General features: G+C 35.8%; 2 long non-coding RNA genes across 4 annotated transcripts in view; both read left to right on the top strand.

The window, feature by feature from the left end:
• LOC137472614 (uncharacterized) overlaps positions 1-15142 on the top strand; it is a 119102-nt gene that overhangs the window by 57192 nt on the left and 46768 nt on the right. The window lies entirely within an intron of this gene.
• LOC137472615 (uncharacterized) lies at positions 2916-13357 on the top strand. Its single transcript, XR_010998303.1, has 3 exons — positions 2916-3356; positions 4123-4419; positions 13205-13357. It is a non-coding gene; the product is annotated as an uncharacterized lncRNA (long non-coding RNA).

Raw genomic sequence — 15142 nt, 5'->3', positions numbered from 1 at the left:
GTAAGTGAATTGATGTATATATCATATTACCTGTTATTTATCTGTAATTACAATATTTTAATATTTGATCAGCAGGGAGTGAATTGGATCTGATGCTTTTATAACAGATTTATCACACATGCAATAGTGTCACCTGAGGATAGCATGTTGATCAAGATCTTGTGTCACATACCAAAGTACTTAGACCTTTAAATAATGTGGAAAAGTGCAAATTCTGAGAAGCAGATGATTTTGTTTCCTTTTTTGGGGTTATCAGACATGGGCTTTGTTCCCTGGAATAAGAAAAAAAAATGTTTCATATCATAAGAAATGTTTGTGAAAATGTGAATGAAAATCAATTAACAATCCACTGGTCTATTTCTGCAAATACTGCTCTTCACTCACCTCTGTCTGGTCATGTCTTTTGTGGAGATGATATTTAGTGAACAACTAAAGGAAAAGGAACTGTGATTTGGCAGATATGAAAAGCTAGACTACAGCTTCCCAGCTTTAGTGGACTTGACACTGATCTCCTTTCAGCTAAGCCAAGTATATTTAGGTGCTTGCCTTAGTTAAACATGATTAGAATAAGAGAAATTATTTGGATTTTAAGCATTTGTAACTGATGGTTCTCAAGCATACTTGCTTCACCTGATAGTGGTCCATTTATGGAACCACAGTGAGAAGAAATTCAATCCTTCAAACATTTATTTGTACTATTGACACATTTCCTTTCAGAGAGTTAGAAAATGTTGATATATACATAAAATAAATCTTCATTGTAATATAAAATTGCTAATTATTAAGTCTGTCTCTTTAAGCATTTTGTGTGGTTTTTTTTTTTTTTTTAATTGTCTTTTATCACAAGCATGTTACAGAGACCAACTTGCACTGAGCACCAAAATCCTACTAGGATGGTAGGTATTTACAAATTTTAAAAGGCTGCACTGTAGGAGTTTTGGACAGCTTTTACTAACATTTTTATCAAAATCTTGCAGAACAGATGCATGCAAATATGGAATAAATAATTTAAAATTGAATTTAACTTTGTATCTTCATAATTTCTGAAGATAAGAGCTTATTTTTACTGGGAAAGAACTCTGATTTAAGTGTTTTATATATGAGTGTTAACAAGTAGTGAATGCATTGAGATGTAATTTACATGTGAGTGAATAAATCAGGTTTTGGACTCTTTTAATCTAATGCAGTATGGACAAATATCCAGAAATAATTAAAATGATGGACATGTTGGTATTGCATGCAGTCTCCTACATTGTTATTTTGCATAAAAAGGGCAAGTAAGGGGAAGATGTCCATACATTATGGGCTTAATTGGCAGTTTCTTGTTATTAGAATAGAGGGTTATTGTCATTCATAATGTACTTAATGTGACTCTAGTATTTGAGAAAGGTTGATGGGTGAAAGATTAGGTTAAGAGTTGACTTGTGAAAGGTTGAGTACTTCTGTATTGACAGCTCTGAGAATCTGCCAACAGCTGTACAAAGAACCAAAACAGTACAGACAGTGCTGCTGCCATCTTGGTCTCACTGCTCCATCCCTTACCAGTTGTGCACCTGCTTTTATCCAGAGCTCACCCATATCTCTGAGACATATCTTCCTTCCAATCCTATCATTTTTGCTGAAGTTACTTGCAAGAGGACTAAACACAAGGATACAATGAAAGCTGAGTCTCTCTTCAAGATCCAAACCTACTAAAATTGGCTCATGAGGCCATATACACCATACTATTGTGCCACCTGTTCCTTACTTTTTTCTATGAGAATGCCTAAAGTACTAAACCTTGAACAAAATTACTTTTTAAAAATTTTATTTCTTTGAAGTGGTATCTTGTAATATATCAAAGTGAATCTTCTGATTCAGACTTCAGCAAAACTTTTCTTTCAAAGTCGTAAGGCTACCCTTGAACTGTTCTGATACCTGAGATATGATCTATTTCCACATCTCTCTGTTAAGCATGGAAAATTATTTGCTTGAAAGCATCCAAGGAAGCTAACAAACATGAGTTGGCAGCTAATTGTTCAAGGATGTGCCTCTTACTCATACGTATGTTTCCTTTCCAGAGATGTTTTTCAGAAGGAAATTATAATCTTTGATCCTATTTATGGTAATTTTGCTCTTAATAACTTGACCTTTAAATAGTATTTCCTGCAGCCTATATTCATGATATGTGCAAGCATAATACAGTAGCTAAAATCTCTGGTATTTATTTTTCATAAAGTCTGTATCTCCAGAAACAAGATGTTTCTTATGTGGACTTAAATGAACGGGAAAAAAAAAAAATTGATTTCTCTCTCCACTTTTGGATTGGAATACTCCAAAATTATAAAATTTATTGAATTATGTAATTTTACAATTTTTTTCCACTCTTTTTAAGACTCCACTTTTCCACTAGTAGGTGATTGTGTTGCATGTGAAGTTTTGAGCATACTCACAAAAAGCAATAGCCTAAGCTTTGTAGGATTTTTTTTTGGAGATATTCAGAGCCTTCCATTACAAATGGAATTGCATTAATAACTTGATGAAATATGATAATGCTAGATTTTTCTCTCTACTGATTTAGCCATTTACCATGCAACTGTGGCTGGTATCCTCAAGCAGAAAGACACATGTAGACAATGGAAAATTCAGTCTCTGAAGTTTGATCACAACTTGTTGTATAGGCTTGCTTGCATCACTTCCTTTATGTCAGGTTGCTAGGTTTATCATTACAGTGGCCCTTTTAATATTTAATTATGATGAAAAAACTTCATACATTCAACAATTCCTATTATTCCTATAATAATTCCTATTATTTTGTCCATTAAAGGACAGTTTTGTCAAGATCTGAGACAAGCTGCAAATATTTTCACTCTTTTCCACTTAAAAATTGGTGATTCTCTTGGCTTTGTTACCTCATGTGAGTAGCAAAGTGTGGTAAAACTTAGTAGTATTAAAATATTGTAGCCACATGGGAAAGTAGCCCTGTGTAGAAAGTCTGGTAGCATAAACTTCCAGAAAAAAATCTGAGTATTGTAAATGGGGTTCCTTTAAGAAGTTTTGAAGATTCCACTATAAAACATGGATGACAAACTGGGAAAACTGGGTTAAATGAGGAAAGCATAAGAATATGAGTTTACAATTCTTCATGATCTGGAAACCAAAACATATTTAAAGGACAAACTGGCTCAGGAAGCATTGAAGAAGGGCATCAAGGGGAAAAGGTACTTGCACATAAACATTTCTGAAGCAGACTGTACCAAAGATGGATTTGACTGTAATAGCAGCATGCTGAAGATTAGAGGAGGGATTGCTCAGAGGGCTGTTTCATGTCATGTACTAGTAGTTCTGCTAAGACTGCAGGTTTAAACAAACACCCTGTAAGTCTTTCTTGGTCCCCCTATCTTTGATCCTGTGAATTTGAGTCATTTGTTTAGTAATTCCCAAATGTTATTCAAGTAATGTACATTAACAGGTTATTGACTTCTCTTGAGGCAAACATCAATGTTTATCGAACAGAGAAATAAATATTGACTGAAGTAAAGCCAAAGTCAATTTTTTCCTCAGAATTATATACCTTAATGTTCACTGAAATGCCAAGTATATATACAGTGGGTGCCGTTTAAATCTTGGTAATTCCCTGGAATTATATATAAGACTACCATTGCTGTTTACATGCAAAATATGACTGTCAGAATAAATGTGTTAAAAGAATTTGCAAAGGTTTACTTTGTTCAATAATGGAAGCACAGTTATTAAAATATGATTTGATAATTTTGAAAATTATCAATTATTTAGTAGTATTGTACCCTGTAGCAAAAAATGTTTTATTTGCATTTTAAATTAGTGGAATTTTGTGTGATGGTTTTTTTATTATTATTATTGCCTAGAGAGTAATGCAATGTACTTACAGCAAATATGAAATTACTCTAAAGAACTGTCATTTTTTATAAGTCAGCTAAACATGTACATAGTAAATGTGGCTAGTATCCTTTAAAAATGTCTTGTCTGAAAGAATATATTTATATATTTTTATCTATTTATAGGATTATGATCTGTAGGCATGTTCTAAGTAATTATTTATTAGAAAAAGTGTTGCAGACAAGTTTGTTGCTGTATTGTAATTACTCAAAAAGTGGTTCTAAGGATGAAGTGGCATCTAGATCAAATTCTCAGCTAGGCAGAGATATCTTCCTGGAAGTAAAAGCAGCAGGAGATGTAACTGGAGATACAGCCTTTTGAAGACACCAACAAGCCTGACTTTAGTGAAGGCTATTCTCAACCTCCTCAAAGTTTACATATTGATATAGGATCCTGTTTCTTCAATGACCCATTTGTGGGTGACTCTTGTCAGGAATAAATGAGCAATGACCAGTGAAGGTCAAGGTAGAAATAGCCTGTGAGGAAGCCAGGTGATAAGTTCCTTCAAAATCTCTTCTAAATGTATTAATTGATTTTATGAATGACCACATCTGACTGAAACTATTACTCCTTGCCAGTACTATTTGTAAAAAGTTCATTAGATTAAGTCATATTCTGCACATCTGCTCTGCACTGTAAGTTTTGTCTTAACCTTAAATGCTGTTCTTTATATTTTCTTTATATTTCTGCTTTACCAAGCCAAGTGGAATAAAGGCTCCACTGTCTTCATTTCTCATAGGGGTGGATCTAAAGGACTGGTTTCTAGTCCTTTATAATTTTCCAAGCAATGCCTCTCATGTAAAGGAAGCTTAATTTTAGCTGTGCTTAAGGGATTTCATGTCCAGTGCAGCAGTCAATGCACAGAAAGGTCACTCTGAGTAAGATCTTCCTTTGATTGAAGCAGCAGTGGTGTAATGTCTTTGTGACATTATACATGATGTCCAGAACCGGAACACTTTCTGTGTTTGTGTTCTGTCTCTGGTATGGTCTTTGCTTCCTAGTGGCTGTCTGCAGCATAGAGTGGGACAGATGCAGTCTGTATGCTGAATTTTTGACTTTTAGCACTGCAAAACATAAGCAGACATCAGACAGTGGTCCAGTCTGGGAATGAAAAGGCATGGTCCCAGGCAGGAGTTGAACTCCACATTTTGAATTCCCAGCATGTGTCATTTTCATGTATGTAACCTTCAGGTAGGACTGTGCTTTTCAGAATACCATTGCTTGGGAATGAAGTAGTGGGGTGTTTCAGGTGGAATTAGACATGGGAGGAGAGAAAGCTGATTGGGCTTCCAAAGTAAAGGAATGAAATTACTGAACTATCTGACACTTCTGCAGAATGATAGGGTTGCTTTCAGATGACTTGCAGGTTCTATATGTAAAAGTAATGCAATTGTTGAATTTTCAGTTCTACCTTACAAACCAATGGAAGAGAAAATCCAGTGCTCTCCCCTTTTATAAAGCTCAAATCAATAGTGTTTACTTTTTCAGAGAGAATGTTGTCATTGAATAACAGTCTGCTGCCAGGAAAACGCTGAAGCAAACTGTCTCATATTTTCAAAGCAGACACTGCTGCCTTTGAAATAATCTTGTAGCTGTTATATGATGGAATACTAAATAGAAGACCAATTCCAGATCTTTTGACAATGTTCTGTTATAATGACTTTACTCCTATTATATCAAATGATTGATGTAGATGTAATCATTGTGGTTGATGGATGTTAGTGTGGCAGGGTGACATTTGATTTGTTATGTTTGAATTCTGATTAGCTTAAAGAATAAATCTGTGCCATGTGGTTAGAAAGAGTTTACTGTACCTGTGTGACTACACTGGTATCTGACTGACATTTATTTATTTTTACCAGTGTGGAAGGGTCAGCAATACTTATTATTCAGTCTTTAAAGTGAATTTTAATGCTTGTGAAAGGAACCAGATTGACAGCTAGAGGAGAATTGAAGTCCTTTCTCAGTCTGCAAAAGGGACATAGCAGAGGCAAGAAGGATGTTCTTGTCTGGTCTAGGGAGTCTTTATTCTTATTTATGGGAGAATAATTTTATTGGTAGCAGATCTGATAAACCGCAGTAACATATTTTGCCCATATGGATTTGTATTTAAACCTGCTGTATGTGGTTGCAGGAGTTTGAGGGAAAGTAAAATTTCATGGACTGTTTCATGTGGAGGAAAGTCAAGAGTTGCTGATAGAGTGGCTATGTGTAGATATGACAGAGATGAAAAATGTATGGAATTTCAATTACTTTCATCTTCTGCAGCTTTTTTCAAATCAAAACTATTGCAGAGCAAGAGTGACTGATTTGTTATTGGGAAGGTCAAGTAAAAGATTTTCTTCTGAGTACATAACTAATTCCTGCTATTATTTTATTTTAAAACTTTTCTTTATTTTCTGGGCTATTTTTTGTTTTCACTTGAGTTCAGCTGTGTCTCTTGGTGAGCTCTAAGGAGCAGGAGTGGTGATTTCCAGCTCTTGCCTGCTGAAGACTAAATGCACCTGTCAGAGATGGAGTTAATTTTCTTCATAGCAGTCCTATGTAGTGCGACATTTCAGATTTGTGACTAAACCAGTGTTCTGGCTGTTACTAATCAGTAATTGCAGAGCAGTAAGGTTTTTTTCTCTTGCTCTGCCACCCCCATCAGTGAGCACTCTGGGATGGGCAAAAAAATTGGGCACAACACAACTTGGGCAGCTGACGTAGATTGACCAGTGGAGTATTTAATTCCATATAATGTCATGCTCAGCAATAAAATTGAAGAGGAGCTTTTGGGTGTGATCGTGCAGACATGTACACACCCACATGGCTCTCTTGGCTGCTGCTGTGGAGCTTTGATAGACCATGTGGAGTGCAAAGAGGGAAAGTGAGGTGTTGATTGGCTCTGCTCACATCGTTTTAATGGTATAAAAAGGACTTACAGTCCAGTAAAAGTATCTCTTGTGATTTATGTTCTGGTTCCTGATCTCATTGACATCCATTCTCAAAACATGCTTTTAAACAGTGTTATTAATTGCAAAATGTGGAAATGCTGAGGGGGCAACTGCTGTGCTTTTCTGCTGTTATTTCCCCTGATCCTCTTTGTTGCCCAACCCCATGTCATTTCAAGTGAATTTTATAAAGGTGAGCCAACCCTTGTGCTGGCATGAACTCCTGAGTTGGCTTGAGTAATATAATGTCTATTTAATGTTTTTGAATGGATTAGGTTAGGTTTCAGGTACAACTGCCCGTGTAAATTGTTCTGGCACGTGCACAGAGGGTTTCATGGAGTCCTCCAGCAGGATTAGAAAACTGAACTTTATTTTGAGAATGAAATCGAATGTTTAAAACGAACATGTTCCATTAGAGGTTGTATGGAACTCTTCGGAGGAACACCAGTATGTTTTGCCAACCATAAGGCAAGCAAGTTCAGTTTGTCCTCTCTTATTTCATACATTTCACCCAGATCTCTTTACTTGGAGACCAGTGATTTTTCTGATGGAAGCATATTTTCTAAATGGCATCAGGTTTAAACCCAGGTTTAAACTTTTCAAACTACTGAGAAAAGGGCAAGGGCTTAAGTCGTACCAGTTGCTAATCACCATCACTATTAAATATTAATGACTTATTCTTCATTTGAATTTGTCTGGATTTAATGTAAAGGCTTTTTTTTTTTTTATTGCTGTGTCTTTCTCTGCTATATCTGAAGTGCACTTTAGTACCCAATGCTTTCTACTCATGAATGTTCTTACACACTCTAATCAAGTTACTGTGCATGCTATTTTTGATAAGCCAAACAGGTTGAGCTATTTCACTCTCTCATTTTAAGATGTTTTGTTAAATCCTCCAATAATTTTTGAAGCACCTTCGCCCTTCTAACAACCCCTTCAATTTTTTATTACACTTTTGAAAGTACCAGGAGAAGTTGTATTCCAGCATTGGCCCAAGTGATACTGTATTCAGAGATAAAATGACCTTTCCGCTCCTTAGTTGTATGCGAGCCTCTTTGCTAAAGAACAGTCTGCATTATTTTAACTTAGATGTGTAACTTTGACTGTATTAAAACATATTCAATTTAGAGGACCTGCTCTACTGTAGTGTATGCCTGCTGTACTAGAAAATACAATATTTAAAATGAAATACTAATTAGTTACCATTTATTATTATAAATCTTCATGTTGACAGGATTCTGAAAATGTATTTTGGAAAAAAATCCCATGAATGAAATGATCTTCAGAGCTTATTGAGAAATGTTTCTATTACAGTTAATATATTTTGGATGTAGCTATAGGAACACATAATTGTGGTCTGGAAATTAGACAAATATTGTTTGGTATTTATGGAGATATATTTGATCTGCAGCCAAGTATTTGTCTATAATTTCCCTCAATTATTATTATGACTTAAATTTAAAAATAAATGCCTCAAGAACCTGATGGTACAGAAATAGTTCTGATCACATGCAGTAGCTCTTTGTTTTTATTCTAATTCTCCCTATCCCATGGCTATTCAATTCTAAAATTTTTGTCTGTATATTTATGAACTGATCCTGATTTGTGAACTCTTCCTGTTGGAACCAAGTAATATTTATTTTAGTGAATAATTCCGTAAAAAAATGCTTTTGAGCTAAACAATCATTTGCTTTTCAGATTTGTATGCAAAATAATTCTTTGTTCCTCTCTCCTGAAAGTTTAAATATTCTGAGGTATTTGAGATGATACATGACATTATTTTTCCTGTGAAGTTTTCTTTGAAAAGACTAGAACTTCAAAAATAATGAAACTAATTTAATGTTGAAATTACTTTTCTATTGTTTAATTTCCTGAGAATATCAAATGATGCTTTTGAGTTGATCAAGCACCAATTTTAAGGATGAATTATTTACACAACTTTAATCTGGATGTCACCTAACATTTTTTCTTGTTTCTCTGTATCTGACTGATGCATGATAATTGGGAAAATAAACATGGTCTAAATATGTAAATATTTTTAAATACATAGAAATTAAAATGTGACTTGCAGGTCAAATTAGACCTATAATAAGGCTTGAAGTTTTTTTATTTTGTGAAGCCTGATTTCTCACTCCTTTTAAAGGAACTTAAATTTCTGAACGTTCTCAGCTAGAGTGTTCTCACATGCCATCACTCTGATGATACAATATGTCACCATTTTAAGGTAAAGGAGAGGTAAAAAGGAAGGACTAAGTAAAAAAGTAATAAATTGTTTTCAAAAGGAGAGAAGATCTAGAGTCAGACAAGTAGATTCATGTTGTGTTCATGCTGCCTACAGATGGATAAAACCTATTAGTTTGGATCTTTGGCATTATTACAAAAAAGGATTGTTTCTGAATGTTAATTGGAAGATATCAGTGGTTTCCTCAGAAATTGTTCCACGCTCTCTGTCTGGGACCTCGCCAATTGTAGGACACTTCAAAAGTGTTTCTGTATTATAAAACTGTGTATTCCTAGTGCATTGACAGGAACAGTGGAAAGGAAAAGGTGTAGATCTGGTGCAGGTTCCACCTTTTCTGTGAAGGGAACAGCAGATCTTAATGGAGAAGGTGGAAGAATATGAAACTGTCAGTGGACATGCTCAGACAAGAATAAAAATGAGACTTTTATTTAATCATAGCCTTTTAGAAGAGAGATGAAGGACCGAGCAGCCCAGAGACTGTTCTTGCCAATTAAAATGTGATACTGTCAGCTGAGATGCTGACAAAGCAGTGCTCTGACACATTATCCAGAGTTTTGAAACAGAAAGCACTGGTATGGCAAGTTAAAACCCCTGTGGATGGAGCATGAGTACTTAATTATAGCATGATGGATCACAGTAGGCAATCCCCCTCGCTCCACCCACCAGGCTTTGAGAAAGCCCCCAGTGGTGTCAAGTGTGTTTGGCTTCAGTGAGGTGAAATAGTCACTCATTCAGCCACTCTTTTGAGTGCAAAATAAATTGAAGCACTTTAAGAACCCTGGCTTTTGAGGTAATGTGATTACAGTAAAGCATTAATTGCATAGTGTGACCATAATGTGCTTTGCCTGTTGCAGGAAGAGGAAAAAATGCACTGAGTAACCTTGCTGTGCAGCCTAGCCTATAGAAAATGTGGTATGAAGCATTTGAATTAAAGCTCCTGTGAAAGATTCAGTTTACCCATTTCTTTAGGGGTAGGCAGCGTACTGAACTATTCAGATTGGATGTTCCCCAAAGGTTTATGCAAAGCCCCATTTTGCATTGAAACTATTTTGATTTAAAAGCCTTTCAAAATAGAGGTTGGTGCTTGATTTAAATTCTCCCTGCTCCAGCTCGTTCATCCTTTCACCTTGGTTTCTGCTGTGAGGAAATGTAATTTTTTGAAATGCAGAGGGAGTCATTGTCTCTCCCAAAATGCTCATGAAGAGAAACAACTTTCTAAACAGAGGTCACAGTCTAGGATGCTGCATGCCTTGCCATTCTGTCATGTGGTTTTGAAGCAACCTTCAAGTCTAGCACATTTATACATACCAAGATTTACTGAGATTCTAATTCTGATGCTTTTGTGTTTGGCCACTTGAGCATGATAATTAACTCTAGAAATAACATTTTAAAGTTTAAGAAAATATCTTGAATCAAGATTCCATGTGAGATGTATAGACAGCAAGAGAAACTTAAACTAAAAAGCCTTGTCCTTGCAAGGCAGCCAACTAACCTGAAAGATGACGAGTAGTGGAAATTCTGCTACTTGCTTTATGAAGCTTCCAAAATACAATTGAGATGTATTCTTTTTACCACAGTGAGAAAAAATAAAATCTCTGTTGTATTCCTTTGCTGTAATGGTGTTCAGTGCTAACAACTTGCGAGCTGAAACCACCCTGCAGAGTATGTGGAAGTCACTAGAGATAAACTAGTTTTGAAATGTCTGACCTTCTCAGGAGGATTTCATTTTGGCTCCAGCTACTGGACGCACTCTGTATGAAACATGAATCTGGAAATGCTTTCAAATACTGAACAACACAGACAATTTAAGAAGTACAGCATGGCTGCCAGTGGGTAAATTAAACAGAAGAAAAGAGGCAACAGGGACATGAGTAACTCCAAATTGGTATAGGGGAGAAAAATGTGCAGCAAGAGAATCCAGATAAAGGCAGGGTTGGAACAACAAGGAGAAGGAAGGCTCAGACATGAAAAAGAAGAAAATAAAATCATTGTATCAGAAATAGAATCTGCGAGTTAGGAACATTTTCAAAGCTCCATGGTCCCCCTTAATCCTCCACATATATTGCTTTGAAAATATGTCCATTTGATCTGTTATTTTAAAAGCCTTTTTGGAAATAAAACATTCCTTGACCTGACTAAAAAAGAAGCACGCCTACATCAGTAACAGTGACTATCCTTTCTTTTTCCATGGGTTGGAACATGTGTCTTGGCCTTCTAAACTCTTCTTATTTTGGTGATTTCTCTGTGTTACATGCCTCCTTTTTGTTTCTGTGGCCATGATTTGTCAATTTTTTTGCTGCAGGCAAATATTTGTCTAAAAACCCCCTAGACAGTATCAGTTATGGAGGACTAATAGTGTTTTCTAGAATGAGACAAAAAATAAAAAGTAATTATTTATATTTCTCAGGTGCTGCTATATCTATATCTTTCAGTTCAAATCTGCTGTAAATTAAGCCACTACTTTTTTTTTTCAGATGAGGATTTTTGAGGAAACAATGTTATACTATGCCAAATGCTGTGGTACTATCAATTATTATCTCATACAGTCTAAGAATAGAAAGCTCATTGAAGAAAGAACTTAAATGGGATTAGAAACTCAGTATGAAGAGATCAATTTTATTTAAGCAAAGATCCCTTTATTGTTGATGACAAAAGATTTAATATCTTAAATGTGTTTAAAAATAGTGAAATTGTTATTGTGTATATTAAAAAAGTAAGTATGCTTCTTGGGCATAATTTTGGCAAAGGTCTTAGTTAATTATGTAGCTTTGAATATTTCTTGTGCAGCACTTTCTAGACATTGGAGTCAGTGGTAGTTTTGCATGAGTGAAAACTGCTGGTTTCGTCCCTAGTGATTCATTGACAAGAGTATTGCTTCTGACATCAGATTCAGCTAAGGGTAACAGACAATAACATGGCTGATTACTAAGTAGAAGATGTAAATTCTTTCACATTTCTATGCATTAAAAAGGCTTAGAATGCCTGAATTTTAATATAAAGCACAATGAAGTGTATCAAATAAGATTCCCCTGTCTTGCTTTGTAATAACAACTTGCAGTGTGTACATTCAAAGGGTGAAAAATGGCTTTAAAGAATCTTTGCCTCCCAAGGTTGAGAAAATACGCTACCAACATTTCATTAAGCACCCTTATATTTTGTGTGTCTGATTGCACGTTGCTCTTTCTCAAAGTGATTATATCCAGACTTGCATGGTCTTATTAAAACCAGTTGGGCACGCAGTAGATGAGCAGTGAAATAATGTGTACATCTTTTGTACAATGTTGGTTATGACCTGTAAAGAGAGCAGAAACAAATATTATCTTCTGACATGGGGATCCTGGAATGCATTTTTTTAGCATCTTTCTAGTTTTGATGTAGGCTTAACCACCTTCTTTCCTTCCAGGCTTCCCCTCCATCCCTTGGTAAGGTTGCTGGTACCTCAGCCTTTCAAAGCTGAACCTTCCACTCTGGGATTTCAGTTTATGCACACAAGTATCAATCAACACTTGTGCAAAAGAGACATGATGATTTTTGTTTTCAACCTTTCACCTACTCCTCTTAGAATCTTTGTATAGAGGGAGAGTAGATACTGGTCAGAGCGAAGAGGAAAAGAGCAGATGCACCCTTTGGGTGGGTGGTAGCAGGCTTCATCCCCACCAGAACTTTATGCCCAAAAAATCTTTAAAGTTAACATTTTCTAGGCTTACCATGGCAGACTAGGACCAGAACATTCTACACTATGGAGTATAGTGTGTTTAGACAGTGGTGAGTTAGTAGAGGACGGTTGCCACCAATTAAGAAGCACTGGAGCCTCCAGTGTATCTAGCATAAAGTTCTTGCAGTGCATGTCACAAGTAAGAAAAAAAAATACTGACAAAAAATTGGCTGCTATTGGAAATGTAGCTAAAATAGAATGACACAACCTTGTGAAGTTTGGAATTCAAAGTCTAATTATCCTGAATGATTCATAATGGTTTTGGTCCCAACAAATGACATTACTAAAACCAAACCAATCATCTTTTGGGTTGGAAATACTTTCCAATGTCTTCTTTAGAAAAGGTAACTGCAAGTAATCAGGCATCTTAGTTGCTCAGGAATAATGCATAATGTTTATTTTGTGTCTTAAAACTAGATTTTAAGAACATATTGGTTCTAGGAAAGAAAATAATTGATCTTGTAGCTTCCATGTTTCCTAAGTATTCTGGGATCCCTGCTGTCAGCTGCTGGTCTTGCTCCCTCCAAGTGCATCTGGTCGGATTATAAAACAAACAAGCAAACAAAAACAAAACAAAAAACCCAAACTAAACAAACAAACAAAAAACCCCAACAAAACAGACCAAGGCAAGACCATGGCAAATGAGTTGCTATACCAATTTAAGAAATAACAACGTTAATTTTTCTTTTTCTTTTAAAGCAGTTACTGATTTCAAATAACTCACTGAGCCTTTATCCATTAGATAATTGTTAACATGAAGAATATGGCAGCCAGTATCAGGAATTTCCTGAAATTCACAGAATTTGTAAGTGTTGATGGATGTGCAGGCACCATAGGGTTATCATGGAAGGGTGAATTAGATAGGAGCTCCCTAGCTGCATATTTTTCCTGGTAAGAAGTTAACAACTGCTGAAATAACTTATGTTGATGCCTCATTTTTATTAAGCACTTATGTGCATGTATTTGTTTGACTGATTGCTGTGATTATTCACCTGTTTCACAGTGACCTTTTCATTGCACCTTAGTACTGAATGTATCTGGACACAATCACATCAATAAGAAAAAAATATGCCTTGACTGTGTGCATGTAAATCTAGACAAGCTGAGCGAGACAATCTTCATGCAAGTGTTAAATGCTGTGACACTTTCATTGTTGATATCTAGTACAAACGATTCTATCCAAATTACTTGTGTACTTAGCCACAAAGAGAAAGGGGAGGAGAGTTATTGTCTTGAAGGATACATTTACAGAGGAAAGTTGGTTTTAAATAGAACATTAGTTTTCCGAAGCTCTTAAACAGCTGAAGTGTACTTTTAAGACCAAAAGATGGCAGCATAGCTCTTCAGGAGACTGATGTAAGGTACTTAGCCATTTAGGGTTAATGTAAATTACCTTAACAGAAAATTATTACCAAGTAAATGTTGTTCTGCTGCGGTTTTTCAAGTTCACTACCTATTTCTGCTTCAAACTAGCAAGGAGGAAGCCATGGAGGGGACAGATGTTAAGACTGTATTTTATTACTAAATACGTACTGGAAAAAGAATTTAAAATGTACACAGACATACTTCTCAATATATAATTTCAGGTAAAAATCTTAAATATGTCGTCTTTTATTTGACAGAAATTGCTTTCTGTTTTTAGAGAATCAAGAGCATAAATTAAGTCTAGCACTTGGGGAGAGTAACAGAACCTGGGTCAAGCAAATCTGAAAATAAAGCTGAATAATTATTCAATATTGTAAACCCTAAAGGTTATTGTGGGAATGGTATGTTCCCAAAATATTTAGATAGGCAGATTTTTCTTTAACCTGCTTTTGAAAAGTGCATTCTTACTGTACTGTTTGCATCTTAATTTTAGTCTGAGAAGTCTGAGTGATTGTGTAAGAACCTATGTGGTCTTGTTGAAGAATAAATTACTTTTGCTAGCTCAACCCTGTGATTAACTTTGCCAAATGCGTTGGGGAAGTGCAGGGTGATGGGAGAAAGGAACAAAACTCACAAAGCTTTTTATAGTGCCATTCCTGGGCTTCAGCTTGTCAGAGCCACCTCTCACAGTGAGGAAGCATGTGTGACAGAGAAGTCTTGGAGGGAGAGGAAAGAAGAGCTCAGGAATGGCACTTAAGGCTGGCAATAGCTGGGAGATCTCTGCTGTGTTAGACAAGAAGGCAATCAGATCAGCGGAAGCACAGCTTGTTGAGAGCTAACAAGTTCTTCAGTCTTGATTTTCAGCACTTCGTGGCATAGAGTAGCGTGTTCTTACTTGGAAAAGAGGATAAGCTGTTCTACCTTCTGTCATGATGCACACTAATTTCCACTGTACACACAATCCTCACTTTCTAACTGTGCCTTTGTTTT

This window comes from Anomalospiza imberbis, chromosome 4, assembly GCF_031753505.1.
Source record: "Anomalospiza imberbis isolate Cuckoo-Finch-1a 21T00152 chromosome 4, ASM3175350v1, whole genome shotgun sequence".
NCBI classification, from domain to species: Eukaryota; Metazoa; Chordata; class Aves; order Passeriformes; family Viduidae; genus Anomalospiza; species Anomalospiza imberbis.
Note: the sequence above shows the minus strand (reverse complement) of the source record. Positions and strands in the feature narration are given on the sequence as shown.